Consider the following 17,327-nt stretch of genomic DNA (forward strand, 5'->3'; position numbering starts at 1 on the left):
AAGGATTCTCATTCCCTGATAAGCAGTAACACCACTGGTAAACTGGAATTAAGAAAAAGATTGTAGTGCTGTTTTATTGAAAGAAAGCACATTGGTAATGAGAATGTCCTCCTATCTGGGTTCTCGTGGACCTAAAAGATCAAGAGGCAAATCCATTAATCCTGCTGTCAAAAGCAGCCAGTGTGTCTTTCCTCAAGACGGTCTGCACTTATAGTTACTGTATTTTTATTTGACTGTAAATAAGGTAAAACAAGAGTGCTAAAATATATGTTTTCCACAGTATCTAAGGACTCCATAAAGGAACTACAAATAATAATTTGAGTCTAAAACTGTATAATTTGTTCCCTTCAATTCAGTGGCACTTTATTGAAATTCTACATCATTAAGTATGAGAAATTCCACTTGAGTAGCAAGTCTGAGAGGAGAAGGCAATGGCAAGCCACTCCAGTAATATTGCCTAGAAAATCCCATGGATGGAGGAGCCTGGTTTTCTGTAGTCCGTGGGGTCGCTAAAGGTCGGACACAACTGAGCGACTTCACTTTCAATTTTCACTTTCACACATTGGAGAAGGAAATGGCAACCCACTCCAGTGTTCTTGCCTGGAGAATCCCAAGGACGGGGGAGCCTGGTGGGCTTCCGTCTATGGGGTCGCACAGAGTCGGACACGACTGAAGTGACTTAGCAGCAGCAGCAGCAAGTCTGAGAGTTTGTCTGTGTGTGGTTTATTTCCCATTTTCAAAAGCTCTGTGTCTTTCCAAGCCGTACAAAGTATCAACTATTTCCCAATCTCTAGGAGCTATAAGTATGATTTCGTCAATCACGTGGGCTACTGTGATGACCTATTAAAATTGTAAGATGGCCAAGATTTTTGAAGCATACATTATACACAACAAACAAGAGAGCCAATGTCCCTCTGAGGCAAGATGGAAATATCTCTCCAGAGAATCTATAAATGTTTAATATTTGTTGTCTTTAGCATGAATAGAGTGAAAAAGTAATAACGGCAAAAATATCACTATGAGATGAATTTAGTAACCATAGTAAAGAACTGAGAAGTAGTCAACATAATATAGTTTAACAAACATCTTCAAATTCCAGTGATTTAACATGGTAAAATTTATTTCTTGCTCACACATGATCTGATGCAGATGATCCTAGGTTAGTGAATTTCCTGGGTAGGTATAGCCACTCAATTGATGTACTTATGAGAGTCCCTTGGACTGCAAGGAGATCCAACCTGTCCATTCTAAAAGAGATTGATCCTGGGTGTTCATTGGAAGGACTGAGGCTAAAGCTGAAACTCCAATACTTTGGCCACCTCATGCGACGAGTTGACTCACTGGAAAAGAGTCTGATGCTAGGAGGGATTGAGGGTGGGAGGAGACGGGGATGACAGAGAATGAGATGGCTGGATGGCATCACCGACTCGGTGGACATGAGTTTGAGTGAACTCCGGGAGTTGGTGATGGACAGGGAGGCCTGGCATGCTGTGATTCATAGGGTCGCAGAGTCGGACACGACTGAGCTACTGAACTGAACTGAACTGATGGGTCTGAGGTTTCTTCCTTCCCATGACCCTACCATTTTTGGAGTACTTGACTCCAGTCCTGTAAGCAGAAAAAAGGATACAAGAGATTGTAATGATTGTTTTACATTAAGGACTAAATGTATTTTGCCTCATATTTCTCCACAGTTGACCACATAACCTGCATGGATAAAAGGAAGATGGAAAAGCAACCATTGTATACTTTCAAGGGTCAAGTATAATAATCAGATTAAATGTATTATTTGACACACTGCAATTAGGGTCAAAACTTAATTAAACTTGTCGGAAATACATGTCATTTTCCCCAAACATTCAGATTTTCCACTGGATTGAAAAGAGCCATGATAGAAATCATTTCAGGTTGCATTGATGGTTGAAAATCTGAGCAATTTTTTAGGAATGAAATCAGCTAACTCATTAGTTAGCTATTTTAAAGGAAGGTTGCAATCATTAAATAGCATTTAACCCTTGTTCTAAATAGAAATCAATATTATATTGATTTATACATATAAATATCAGACTATGAGTAAGGAAATGTGGTCACTATGGACATTTGGATTAACCTGTGTCTACAATATATCATCCATGTAAAATCCATTTATCCCTTTATGCTTATGAGTTCTATGCACATCAGCAGGCCACAGTGTAACTTTAGATACCCAAGTATTAATGGTATATTAGGCCTAATATTGCATAGGAACCTGGAATATCAGATCCATGAATCAAGGGATCAGAAATGGTCAAACAGGAGATGGCAAGAGTGAAAAATCAACATTTTAGGAATCAGTGAGCTATAATGGACTGGAATGGGTGAATTTAGATAAGATGACCATTATATCTACTACTGCAGGCAAGAATCACTTAGAAAAAATGAGTAGCCTTCATAGTCAAGAAAAAATTCCGAAATGCAGTACTTGGATGCAATCTCAAAAATGACAGAATGATTTCTGCTCATTTCAAAGGCAAACCATTCAGTATTACAGTAATCTGAGTCTATGTCCTGATCAGTTATGCTGAATAAGCTGAAACTGAATGGTTCTATGAAGATCTACAAGACCTTCTAGAACTAACACCCCAAATGGGTATCCATTTCATTATAGGGGACTGGACTGAAAAAGTAGGAAGGCAAGAGATACCTGGAGTAACAGACAAATTTGGCCTCAGAGTACAAAATAAATGAGGTCAAAGGCTAAGAGAGTTTTGCCAAGAGAACACACTGGTCAGAGCAAACACCCTCTTCCAACAACATAACAGAAGATGCTACACATTGACATCACCAGATGGTCAATACCAAAATCAGATTGATTCTTTGCAGCCAAAGATTGAGAAGCTCTATAGAGTCAGCAAAACAGGACAGGGAGCAGATTGTGGTTCAGATGAATACTTAATGGCAAATTCAGACTGAAATTGAAGAAAGTAGGGAAAACCACTAGACCATTCAGGTATGACGTAAATAAAATCCCTTAAAATTATATGGTGGAAGTGGCAAATATATTCAAGGGATTAGATCTGATAAACAGAGTGCCTGAAGAACTATGGATGGAGGTTCGTGACATTGTACAGGAGGCAGTGATCAAGAACATTCTCAAGGAAAAAAAAAAAGGTAAAATGGTTGCCTGAGGAGGCCTTACACATAACTGAGAAAAGAAGAGAAGTGAAAGGGAAACACATATGCATTTGAATGCAGAGTTCCAAAGAAGAGCAAGGAGAAATTAAAAAAAAAAAAAAGCCTTCCTCAGTGATCAATGCAAAGAAACACAGGAAAACAATAGAATGGGAAAGACAGGAGATCTTTTCAAGAAAATTATGCATATCAAGGGAATATTTCATGCAAAGATGGGCACAATGAACGACATAAATGGTATGTACCTAAGAGAAGACGAAGATATTAAGAAGAGGTGGCAAGAATACACAGAAGAACTATACAAAAAAGATCTTAATCACCCAGATAACTAAGATGGTAATCACTCACCTAGAACCAGACATCCTGGAATGAGAAGTCAAGTGGGCCTTAGGAAGCATCACTAAGAACAAAACTAATGAAGGTGATGGAATTCCAGTTGAGTTATTTCAAATCCTAAAAGATGATGCAGTAGAATCATTGAACTCAATATGCCAGGAAATTTGGAAAACTCAGCAGTGGCTGCAGGACTGGAAAAGGTCAGTCTTCATTCCAATCTCAAAGAAAGGCAATACCAAAGAATGTTCAAACTACTGCACAATTGCACTCATCTCACACATTAGCAATGTACTTCTCAAATTTCTCCAAGCCTGGCTTCAACAGTATGTGAACAATGAAATTCCAGATGTTCAAGCTGGTTTTAGAAAAGGCAGAGGAATCAGAGATCAAATTGCCAACATCCGTTGGATCATTGAAAAAGCACATGAGTTTCAGAAAAAATTCTATTTCGGCTTTATTTAATCTGCCAAAGTCTTTGACTGTGTGGATGGCAACTATGGAAAAAATTTTCAGGGATGGGAATACCAGACCACCTTACCTGCCTCCTGAGAAATCTGTATGCAGATCAAGAAGCAACAGTTAGAACTGGACATGGAAAAACAGACTGGTTCCAAATCAGGAAAGGAGTATGTCAAGGCTGTGTATTGTCACCCTGTTTATTTAATGCATATGCAGTGTACATCATGCGAAATGCCAGGCTGGATGAAGCACAAGCTGCAATCAAGATTGCTAGGAGAAATATCAATAACTTCAGATATGCAGATGACACCATCCTTATGGCAGAAAGTGAAGAGGAACTAAAGAGCCTTTTGGTGAAAGTGAATGACAAGAGTGAAAAATCTGGCTAAAAACCCAACATTTAGAAAGCTAAGATCATATAGAATCTGGTTCCATCACTTCATGGCAAATAGATGGGGAGACAGTAGAAATAGTGACAGACTTTATTTTTGAGGGCTCCAAAATCACTGCAGATGGTAACTGCAGCCCTGAAATTAAAAGACTTCTTGGAAGAAAACTTGGAACCAGTCTGTTGTTCCATGTTCAGTTCTGACTGTTGCTTCCTGACCTGCACACAGGTTTCTCAAGAGACAGGTCAGGTGGTCTGGTATTCCCATCTCTTTCAGAATTTTCCACAGTTTATTGTGATTCACACAGTCAATAGGAAAAGGAGTACGTCAAGGTTGTATATTGTCACCCTGCTTATTTAACTTCAATGCAGAGTACATCATGAGGAATGCTGGGCTGGAAGAAGCACAAGCTGGAATCAAGATTGCTGGGAGAAATATCAATAACCTCACATATGCAGATGACACCACCCTTATGGCAGAAAATGAAGAGGAACTCAAAGGCCTCTTGATGAAAGTGAAAGAGGAGAGTGAAGAGGTTGGCTTGAAGCTCAACATTCAGAAAACAAAGATCATGACATCAGGTCCCATCACTTCATGGGAAATAAATGGGGAAACAGTGGAAACAGTGTCAGACTTTATTTTTGGGGGCTCCAAAATCACTGCGGGTGCTGACTGCAGCCATGAAATTAAAAGACGCTTACTCCTTGGAAGGAAAGTTATGACCAGCCTAGATAGCATATTAAAAAGCAGAGACATTACTTTGCCAACCAAGGTCCGTCTAATCAAAGCTATGGTTTTTCCCGTGGTCATGTATGGATGTGAGAGTTGGACTGTGAAGAAACCTGATTGCCGAAGAATTGATGCTTTTGAACTGTGGTGCTGGAGAAGCCTCTTGAGAGTCTCTTGGACTGCAAGGAGATCCAACCAATCCATTCTAGAGGAGATTAATCCTGGGTGTTCATTGGAAAGACTGATGCTAAAGCTGAAACTCCAATACTTTGGCCGCCTCATGCGACGAGTTGACTCACTGGAAAAGACTCTGATGCTGGGAGGGATTGGGGGTAGGAGGAGACGGGGACGACAGAGAATGAGATGGCTGGATGGCATCACCAACTCGATGGACATGAGTTTGAGTGAACTCCAGGAGTTGGTGATGGACAGGGAGGCCTGACTTAGACAGCATATTAAGAAGTGAAGATATCAGTTTGCCAAGAAAATCCCAACTAGTGAAAGCTATGGTTTTTCAGTAGTCATATGTTGATGTGAGAGTTGGACTCTAAAGAAAGCTGATGCTTTTGAACTCTGATGTTGGAGAATACTCTTGAGAGTACCTTGGACTTCAAGGAGATCCAACCCATCAATCCTAAAGGAAAGCAATCCTGAAAATTCCTTGGAAAGACTGATGCTGAAGTTGAAACTCCAATACTTTGGCCACCCTATACGATGAACTGACTCACTGGAAGAGACCCTGATGCTGGAAATGATTGAAGGTGGGAGAAGAAAGGGATGACAGAGGATTAGATGATATGATGACCATCACTGATAGCATAGACATGGGGTTGAGTAGGTTCTGTGATTTGGCGATACACAGGGAAGGCTGGCCATTCTTTATTCCATGGGGTCGGAAAGAGTAGGACACGACTAAGTGCCTGAACTGAACTGAGATCAAATGTCCAATAACTCTCAACCATTCTGTATATTTTCCCTTTCTCAAAGCTTAATTAGGCAAGTAAATAAATGCAAGATCTTCAGTTCTTTTGTGCAAGCTTAGAAGGAAACATCACAATACGGACTTTTGGCATTGAGCTGTTATTGCTCTTTGTTTCCTGACGTAGATATATGCCATGACTCAGATGAATATATTTAGGGAAGCACTGGGCCTCTGCCTTGTAAGTACTACGTCAGGCTTTAGTTAGCTATATTGTATAAAAAATATATAATCATATATTATTTTATTTACTATTACTCCTAATAGTAAAATTTACTTTGACACATAAAGCAAATAATTCCTTACAAGGTTACCTAATAATATTTCTTATGGATTCATAATTAATTGAATTTTCTCAGAGACTTCCAAGGTTATACTATTCTTGGATACTGGATGACTGGACATGTTCTTGTAGCCACATGTTAATCATATTAACTTTGCTTCTTTTTAAACATTTCTATGTCTCTTATCAGAGAAGGAAATGGCAACCCACTCCAGTATTCTTGCCTGGAGAATCCCAGGGACAGGGGAGCCTGGTGGGCTGCCGTCTATGGGGTCGCACAGAGTCGGACACGACTGAAGCGACTTAGCAGCAGCAGTAGCATGTCTCTTATACCTGGACTCTGATGTTTGGGATCCATCCAGCCACACTAAAGTTACAAAGCCCATTTCAACTGATACTCTTTACTACATCATTCATGAGTGCATTTTTTTGCGGTCTGTGCTTCTCTTGCAGATCTTATCCTAAACATCCTGGTGAGGGGAGTTCATTCTAATATCTCTCAGATAATATAAGTAGGCAATATTTTTCAGTTAATGTGTTAAATTATATCCAGTATTTCTGTCTCTCTGAATCTGGAATTAGACATTTTTGAATCCCAATATACTCAATTATCATGTGATTTCTATCTGTCCAATGTCATTTAATCACCAAATTTGCATACAGGTTTACATTAGAAAACTGAATCACCACAGGAGGGAGAAAGATCAAGATGGTAGAGTAGGAAGACCCTGATTTCATCTACACCCAACATACACATCAAAAATACATTTGCTTATGGAACAAATCAATCTGGAAATGAGCAACAGGGCTCTTCTACAATCAAAGCTGTAAAGAGATATCTACACAGAATCTTGTCGGATGTTGGGGAGAAGAAATTGTGTCTGAACTCACAACCCTAGCAGGCATAGAGAAGAAAGTGGGACTATAACAGGCATGAGGATCCGCCTAGGGAACAAAGACTGATGCTCCTTATGACTCACCAACTCTGCCTCAGTATACGCCCCATCCTCTCTTGCTCTGGCACAGCTCTCCACTATGGTAATGACCAATGTTGCCAACGAGAGGGTACACACGTACAGAGAACAGAGCCAGCTCAGACCTGATAGGGCAAAGGCAGTTGGTGACAATTCTCACATGGAAGCAATTGATGGTGAGCTGCCTGGGGCTCTGACTGGCTTTCTCGGACTATTCCAGTGCACACCCTGGTCACACCAGGAGCCTGATTTAGCATTTTTTGCTCCAGTGCTCTTCTCCACTAGATCGAAATTTCCGTTGCTGAGAGAGCATGCATCTATTGGCGTGTAGCCAGTTTTGACCTGACTCTCAGGACTTCTGTTTCAGCACTTTGGACATCAATTCACCCCTGATAGGGCACTGACAGCAACTGAGTAGAAAAGAAGCCCATTCTCACACTTGGTTCTGTCTCTAGCCTCTCCAACATCAGCCCCACCTCCCAGCAAGATGATAACCACCAGCAAATCCCAGGGAAAGATGTGACCCACACTCACTTCAGATCCAGCTCTCCCACCAAAGCCAGTGGGTACATGAAGACTACATAGGGATGCTCCTACAGAATGACACTCCTTCAAGGCAGGGGTAGTTTAATGCTTCACTTAATTTCATAGATACAGAGAAAGTTAAGCAAAACAAAAGGACAGAGGAATTTGCTTCAAATGAAAGAAGCAGAGATAATTTACCAGATACAAAGTTAAAAGCATTAGTAATAAGCCACACTAACTGAACTTGGATAGAGACTAAATGAACCTAGGGAGAATTTTAGAAAGGAATTATAAATAAGGAAATAAACCACAAGGGAAGAAAGTAAAATAACAACAACAATAACAACAAAACCGAGAAGAATTACCAAAAAAAAAAAAAAAGCAACAAAATGGCAATAAATACATACCTATCAATAATTACTTTAAATTAAGTGTGTTAGTTAATGAAAGGATATTAGGTGGCTGATTGCAAAGAAAATTTATATGCTGTCTACAAGAGAGCCACTTCACAATTAAAACATAGTCTGAAAGTAAGGCAATGAAAAAATATATTTAATGAATTCGGAAATAAAAAGAAAATTGGAATGGCAATACTTATATCATACAAAATAGACTTTAAAACAAAAGACAAAAAAGCATTATATAATGATAAAGAATCAAGACAAAAATATGATAGAGCCTCTACAAGTTAACAAATATGCATTTAATATAGGAAAACCTAAATATATAAAACAAATGTTAACAGACATAAAAGGAAATAGACAATAATACGATGATAGTAGGGAACCCTAATACCCAATTTCAGAGGACATATCATCCACACAGAAAGCCAGTAAGGCAAAACTGACCTTACACATTATACTATTAATATTTCATAAATATCTACAGGACATTCTATCTAAAAGTAGCATACTGCGTGTTACTTTCACATATACATGAAACACTCTCCAAGTAAGTCACATACTAAGCCACAAAACAAGGCTCAACAAATTTAAGAGGATAGAAGTTACATCAAACATTCTTTCCAATTACAATAATATAAAATTATTTAATAGAAACAGATTAAATGAAAAAATGGGAAAAGCAAAAATACATGGAGACTAAACAACATGCTACTAAATTCTCAGTAAGTAAATGAAGAAATTGAAAACGAAATTAGAAAATACCTTAAGACTGATGAAAACAAAAACAAAATATAAGGGCACATTTGAAGTTTTAAGAGGAAAGTTTATAGTGAAAACTTCTATCTCAAGAAACATGAAATATCCCAAAGAGGCAATGTAATCAACCATCTAAAAAATTAGGATAAAAGAAAAAAAAAAAAAAGGCCCAAAGTCAGTGAGACTACGGAAATAGTAAAGATCACAGGGGAAATAAATAAAATAGAGACAAAAATATCACTAGAAAACATACATGAAAATAAGACCTAATTTTTGACACAATAAACAAAATTAATAAGCTAGACTCATCAGGAAAAAAAAGAAAGAAGACTCAGACAAAATAAGAAATGAAAGAGAAGAAATTATAACCATAACACAGAGATACAAAAGCTCATCATACTAGCAAGAGTTACAGTGCAAAAAATTGGAAAACTTAGAAAAAAATGGACAAATTTCTAGAAAAATGCAATCTCTCAAGACTGATTCAAGAAGAAATACATCATCTGACCAGACCAACCACTAGTAGTGAAATTGAATCAGTAATTGAAAAACTCCCAGAAAATAAAAGTCCAGTACCTGATGGCTTCACAGGGGAATTCTACCAAACATATGGAGGAAAGTTAATACTCATCCTTTTCAGACTATACCAAATAATTGAAAACAAAGGAATACTCCACAATACATTCTTCAAGGCCACTGTTACCTAGATACCAAACCCAGGCAAAAACATTACAATAAAATAAAACTACAGGCCAAGGTATCTGATGAATATAGGTACAAAACTATTTAACAAAATATAAACAAATTGAATTCAGCAATATTAAAAAAAAATAATAATAATCAAGTGGGATTTATTCCAGGGACATAAAGATGGTTCAATAATTGCAAGTCAATCTATGTTAGATATCACATTATTAAAAGAAAAGACAACCACATGATCATCTCAATAGACGCACAGAAAGCATTTGACAAAATTAAATATCCATTCATATTAAGAAAAACTCTCATCAGATTGGGTAGGATGGGAACAAATTTCACCCTAGGACCTTACTTGTGGTTCAGTGGTAAAAATTCCACCTACAAAACAGGAGACACAGATTCAGTCCCTGGGTCTGGAAGATCCCCTGGAGAAGGAAATGGCAATCCAATCCAGTATTTTTACCTGGGAAATTCCATGAACAGAGGAGACTGGAGGGCCAAAGTCCATGAGGTTGCAAAAGAGTTGGACATGACTCAGCAACTAAACAACAACAGTAACAACAATCTCAACATAAAGGGACTACATATTACAAACCCACAGCAAACATCATACACTATGTTGAAAAGCTAAAAGCTTTTTATCTAAAACCAGGAACATGAAAAAGATGCCCACTCTTACCACTTCTATTTAGATCTAGTCAGAAATCAATCACACAGACAAAAAGAATCATCCAAGTTGGGAGGGAAGACACAAACTGTCACTATTTACAAATGGCATGATACTATATACAAAAAAATCCTGAAGTCTCCATCAAAATACTGTTAGAAAAACAAAGTCACTAAAGTTGCAGGACACAAGATTAACATATGGAAGACAACTGTTTTTCTATATATTAATGCTGAATTATCCAAAAAAGAAAACAAGAAAAATCTTTTAAATCCCATCGAAAAGAATAAAATACCTGGGAAGATCTTCTAAAGGTTTAATGCAATCCCTATCAAAATACCCATGACATTTTTCATATAAATATATCAGTCTTATAATGTATATGGAAACACAAAATACAATAGTTAAAACAATTATGTACCCCAGTAGACAAATCAATCCTGAGAAAAATGGACAAAGCTGGAGGTATCACACTCTTTGACTTCACATTATATTGCAAAGCTACAGTAATTAAAGCTGTATGGCACTAACACAAAAAGAGACACATAGATAAATGGAACAAAATAGAAAGCCCAGAAATAAATCCGCACATATAGACCCAATTAACCTATGACAAAGAAGTCGGAAACATATAATGAGGAAAGGAAGCTTCCCTAAATAAGTGGTGCTGGGAAAATTGGAGAGCTATAGTAAAAGAATAAAATTCAAACATTTTATCACACTAAATACAAAAATACAAAATGAATTTATGTCCTAAATGTAAGACTGGAAACTCTGAAACTCCTAGAAGAAAACATCAAACACCCTTTGACATAAACTGCATATATATATGGAGAAGGCAATGGCACCCCACTCCAGTACTCTTGCCTGGAAAATCCTATGGATAGAGAAGCCTGGTAGGCTGCAGTCTGTGGGGTCGCTAACAGTCGGACACGACTGTGTGACTTCACTTTCACTTTTCACTTTCTTGCATTGGAGAAGGAAATGGCAACCTACTCCATTGTTCTTGCCTGGAAAATCCCAGGGATGGGGGAGCCTGGTGGACTGCTGTCTATGGCTTTGCACAGAGTCGGACACGACTGAAGTGACTTAGCAGCAGCAGCATATATATTTGCTCTGTCTCCTTAGGCAAATGAGACAAAAACAAAAATAATCAAACAAGACAAAATTAAACTTAAAGATCTTTCAAAACAAAGGAAACCATTTGGGAAATGAAAACACAACCTAATGAATTACAGAAAATATCTGAAAATAATAAAGCCCACCAGGCTTCTCTGTCCATAGAAGTCTCCAGGCAAGAATACTCATGTGGGTAGACAGTCCCTTCTCTGGGGTTATCTCCTTAATTCAGGGATTGAACCTGGGTCTCCTGCATTGCAGGCAAATTCTTAATATCTGAGCCACAAGGGAAGCCCATGACTGACTGGTGCTTAATATTAAAAATCTATAAACAACTCATATAACTAAATGTCACTGAAATAGCTCTTTAAAAATGTACAGAAAACCTAAATAGACATTTTTCCAAAGAAAACATACAGATGGCCAAAAGACACATTAAATTATACTCAACATCTTGAATCAACAGGAAAACACAAGTTGAATTCACAATGAGATTTCACCTCACACCAGTCAGAATGGTTACCATAAAAAAAAAAAAAAATCTCACTAGTAGCAAATGTTGGGGAGGATGTGGAGAAAATGGGAAACTTGTGCACAGCTGGTAGGAGTGTAAATTGGTTTAACCACTATGAAAATAGCATGAAGGTACCTCAATAACTAAAAGTAGAATTACCATATGATCCAGTAATTCCTGAGTATATACCTGAAAATAATGAAAACACATTCAGAGGAGACACATACAGCAGTATATTTACTGAAGCGTTATTTACAATCGCAAATGGGGGCAAACTAAGTTCTCATCAATGGAGGAATGGATAAAGAAAATTATATATATATATCATATGTATGTATACACACACATAAAGGAATATCACTCTGTCAAGTGAATAAAATTCTGCCATTTGCAACAACATGGATGCTGTTGCAACATCCCAGAGAGTATGTTTTGTGGAATAAGTCAGACAAAGACAAATACTCTATGCTATCACTCATATATGTAATCTAAAAAATAAATATTCATAATAAAACAGAAACATACTCACAGATGCAGAGAACTACTAATGATTACAAGTGGTAAAAGAGATGGGGGAAGAGCACGAGAGGGGTAAGGGATTAAGAGGTATAAAATAATATGCATAAAGTACGCTACAAATACATATTTAACAACACAGGGGAAAACACCAATATTTTATAAAACTTTTCAGTAAAGTTATAAAAAATATTGAATCACATTTTTTGTACCTGAAGCTGATATAATATTGTAAATCAACTTTAATTAAATAAAGAACCACAAGATTTCTAGAAAATATACCAATACAGATAAATTCAGTCTAATCTAACACTGCTTTGCTTCTTTAGTCAATAAAATACGTTAAGACACTTCAGTCGTGTCTGACTCTTTGCAACGCTATGGACTGTAGCCCACTAGGCTTTTCTGTCCTTGGGGATTCTCCAGGCAAGAAAATTGGAGTGGGTTGCCATTTCCTTTTCCAGGAAATCTTCCTGAGCCAGGGATTGAACCAGCGTCTCTTACATCTCCTGCATTGGCAGGCGGGTTCTTTGTCACTAGCACCACCTGGGAAGCCTGTAGTCAATAAAATACATTAATAATTTTCTACTATATTTTAGGAGTGAAACCTCATTCTTCTCCATTTTAACTCTGCATTTTGCTTCAAACAGTTATTCAGATTTTGTTTCCTTTTGCAATTTGGTTGTGAAAGTGTTCACTTGTTAAAAAAAAAACAAAAAACTTCGAGATATACACTCTTTTCTTAATTTGTGGTGGTGGTTGTTGTTGTTCAGTCACCCAGTTGTCTCAATCTTTGTGACCCCATGGACTGAAGCACCCGAGGCCTCCATGTCCCTCACTATCTCTCAGAGTTTGCTCAAATTCCTGTTCATGCATCAGTGATGCTGTCCTCACTGATGAACATTAGTCATCTCATCCCCTGATGCCCTCTTCTACGTCTGCCCTCAATCTTTCTGAGCATCAGGGATTTTTCCAATGAGTCATCTGTTTGCATCAGATAATCAAAACACTGGAGTTTCAGCTTCATCTTCAGTCCTTCCAGGGAATATTCAGGGTTGATCTCCCTTAAGATTGACTGGTTTGATCTGTATGCTGTCCAAGGAACATTCAGGAATTTTCACCAGCAACACAGTTTAAAGGCATCAATTCTTTGGTATTCTGCCTTCTTTACAGTCTGGCTCTCACAACTGTATCTGATCACTGGAAAGACTAGGTCATCAGAATTAAATTCTCCCATTCCCGTCTATTTTAGTTTGTTGATTCCTAGGATGTCGATATTTGTTCTTACTATCTCCTGCTTGACTATACCCAATTTTCCTCGATTCATGGACCCAACACCCCAGTTTCCTATACAATAGTGTACTTAGCAGCATCAGATTTTACTTTCATCACCAGACACATCCACAACTGTGCTTCCTATCAGCTTTGGCCCAGCCTACACAGTTCATGAGGTTCTCAAGGCAAATACACTGGGGTGGTTTGCCATCCCTCCTCCTGTGGATCACATTTTGTCAGAAATCTCTGCTATGACCTGTTCATCTTGGGTGGCCCAGCATGACACAGCTTATAGCTTATTTGAGTTATGCAAGCCCCTTTGCCAGGACAAGGTAGTGATCCATGGAGGCGTCTTACGTTAAGTCTTCCCAATTTTTCTTGCTAAAGGATAATGCAGAACAAGAGTGTAGTTAGCTCACAGCTGAAATATGAAAAGTAAGATATGCTTCCTTTTCTAATTTAAAGGCCATCATCAAATGTAGTTGAGGATTTACAAAATGCAACATTCAAGGAGAAACTAAATTCTCTCCCATCTTCCATCACTCCCTTATCTGTATAAACATAATCAGAGAAAGAGCAAAGTACCTTGTCAGGGAATTAGCATCTCTTTCTCCCCCCAAATTACAGTTTATAAATTGTCTCTTATATGGATATCTCTAAGCTACATAAACATCAGAAGTTATAGAGGATAAAGAAGAAAAGTTTACGTATAGCAGAAAGCAACATTTTTGCTGTTTGATATAGTAAAATATCATGAGTTCATGTGGATTGAGAAGTCTGTGGGAGGCATCCAGATCTCAAAATGCTTTTCCTATTCTTCAAAAGGGTCATCCACTGGAGGGGAAAGCACTGCAGCTAAGACACTGTGGCATGAGATGGATCACACTTTGGGGCTGCTTTGAGGACAGAACTACAGCTTACCTGCATCTCTCACACCAGGCATCTGCATTGGCAAGGAGCATTTGAAGAGTTCTCACAAAATACAGCAAATACATGTTCATTATGCTGTCAGCATTTGTACAATATGTCAGTAGCACAGATGGAACTGCAAAGTGATCAGTGTCAGATGGAACTGTAAGTATTAATACTACCAACAGGTGAGAAGAAGATGCAAATAGCTATTGTCCTTTATCCTACAAACTACTACTGCAAAAGAATCAACAGGTCAGAACACAAACCCAGAAGATGAAAATCAAAGGAAGGAGTTAATTTAACAGTCTCTTTCTTGTCCTAGTCGTTCCGTGAATTCAGGTCTTAAAAATAAAATTAAGACAATTATGCACTAGCAGATGTTGAGATGCCATTAAATGACACCTTTATACTTTTCCTGCCATACTCCCACCCAGCCCAAGAAACATTGCAGGGATTATCATAAAAGCAAAGTTGGATAGGGATTACTTGGAAATGAACTCATTAGTTCAGGCTACTCAATCAAACTTTCAATATGAATTCATTACTGTATTTCCTAAATCTGCACATATATATTCATTTTAATAATTTGCATTTCTTTAAATTTTGTGTCCAAGTGCTTAAAGGAATTTTAATTCAATTGATAACCTAATTTATTACATCAAGAAATCTTGCACTGTCTTCTCCTTTCAGTGGCTTCAATCCTAAGCTACAAAATGTACAATATTCTTTTATCACAATGATTTAAAGTTTCTATGGTTAGAGTGGGAATTTAAAGATCTGATTATTCTGCTCTCTTATTTAATCATCAAACAATCTTTTTCTCCCATGATGACATAATTTTTCATTCTCTTCACATCACTCCAAGTATTTGGTTGCTCAATCACACAGAGTTTTTCCCTATAGTAGGCAGACGGCTGTAGGACCGTAGGTGATAATTTAATTAGCTACCATGGACTGTTATTTTATATCCCTGAAAATCAGTGAGGTTGCCCCTGCATTTTGTCCCATCTCAAACGAAGAGCAATTTAAAACCTGTTTCCATCACTTGGGTTTAGTTCATTCTATATAGACTCTGATGCTGGGAAAGGTTTGGGGCAGGAGGAGAAGGGGACGACGAATGAGATGGCTGGATGGCATCACCGACTCTGTGGAAATGAGTTTGCGTGTACTCCGGGAGTTGGTGATGGACAGGGAGGCCTGGCGTGCTGTGATTCATGGGGTCGTGGAGAGTCGGACATGACTGAGCGACTGAACTGAACTGAACTGATATTGTTCTCTATTGCCATCAGGGAAGACCACAATGACTGCAGATAACACTAGTTGTCATTGAGTAATGTGTACAAAAAAATAAATTCAATAGATCTATAGGGTAACTCACATAATGAAAGGAAGAAAAAAATAAGCTACAGAATTCTGTCTCAAAAATAATGAGAACTAGTATAGTTTCTCGGAGAAGGCAATGGCAAGCCCCTCCTAGAAAATCCCATGGATGGAGGAGCCTGGTAGGCTGCAGTCCATGGGATCGCTAAGGGTCAGACACGACTGAGCGACTTCACTTTCACTTTGTACTTTCATGCATTGGAGAAGGAAATGGCAACCCACTCCAGTGTTCTTGCCTGGAGAATCCCAGGGAAGGGGGAGCCTGGTGGGCTTCTGTCTATGGGGTCACACAGAGTCAGACACGACTGAAGTGACTTAGCAACAGCAGCAGTATAGTTTCTGGGATGTTCTCATTAATGGACAATCTTTTAATTGCATTCTTCTAACCAGAATCAATTCCTATAAGAAATATTTATTGTTTAGACTGAAAAAAGTGGGAAACATTGTTTGATCAATAAGTTAAAACTATAAGAAAGGAAACAAGGGTAGTTTCCCAAAGAAAAATTTAAGTTTCATTACCAGAAGAGAGATACTAGGCAGGCAAAAGTAAGTGATATCATTGTTTTGCACAACAGTATAAAATTTTAAGAAAGTTAATGAAAAAATTTAAATGTCATAAAACTAAATCAGCAATAAAAATAAAATAATGATCAAAAGTGACATTGCATAAAAAAAAATTTTACTGGAAGGCTTTAGAAATCAGAATTTAGAGGAGTAGGGAAAATCAAGTTGACCAGTGCTTTTAAAATAATAGCAACCTCATGTAATGCAAAATCCATCAGCATACACAGTTTTCAAAATCCAAGCAAGTTGAAAACTTAGAACTTTTGCCTACTTTTCTTTTTTCTACTTGACGGAAAAAGGCATTTTATGCCTAATATAAGCAGGTAGGAGGCAGATGCCCCCTCTCAGGGTAAAGCAATTGGAGATCCATTCTCTCTTGACTGGAAGTCCAATACAAGAATAGTAGGAAAATCAAGGGAGGAGGATAAGCCCTTCTTAGACCACATATTTCTCATTCTAAAGTCTGGAGACTTTCCCAATCACACACATGCTGAAAAGACTCCTGGCAGGCCAAAGGGGGAACAACATCAAAGGATGCTCTATGCAGAAACCTTTGAGGTAGGATTCATCGTGGCTACGACATGAGTGAGTACATATGAAGGTTCCAGAGATACAACAAATACGGACTGTGAACCAGGCAAATTAAAACGACTGACCAGAGGAAAACTGGAAGACA

This window comes from Moschus berezovskii, chromosome 10, assembly GCF_049115385.1.
Source record: "Moschus berezovskii isolate FMDL1 chromosome 10, NW_MosBer_1.0, whole genome shotgun sequence".
NCBI lineage: Eukaryota > Metazoa > Chordata > Mammalia > Artiodactyla > Moschidae > Moschus > Moschus berezovskii.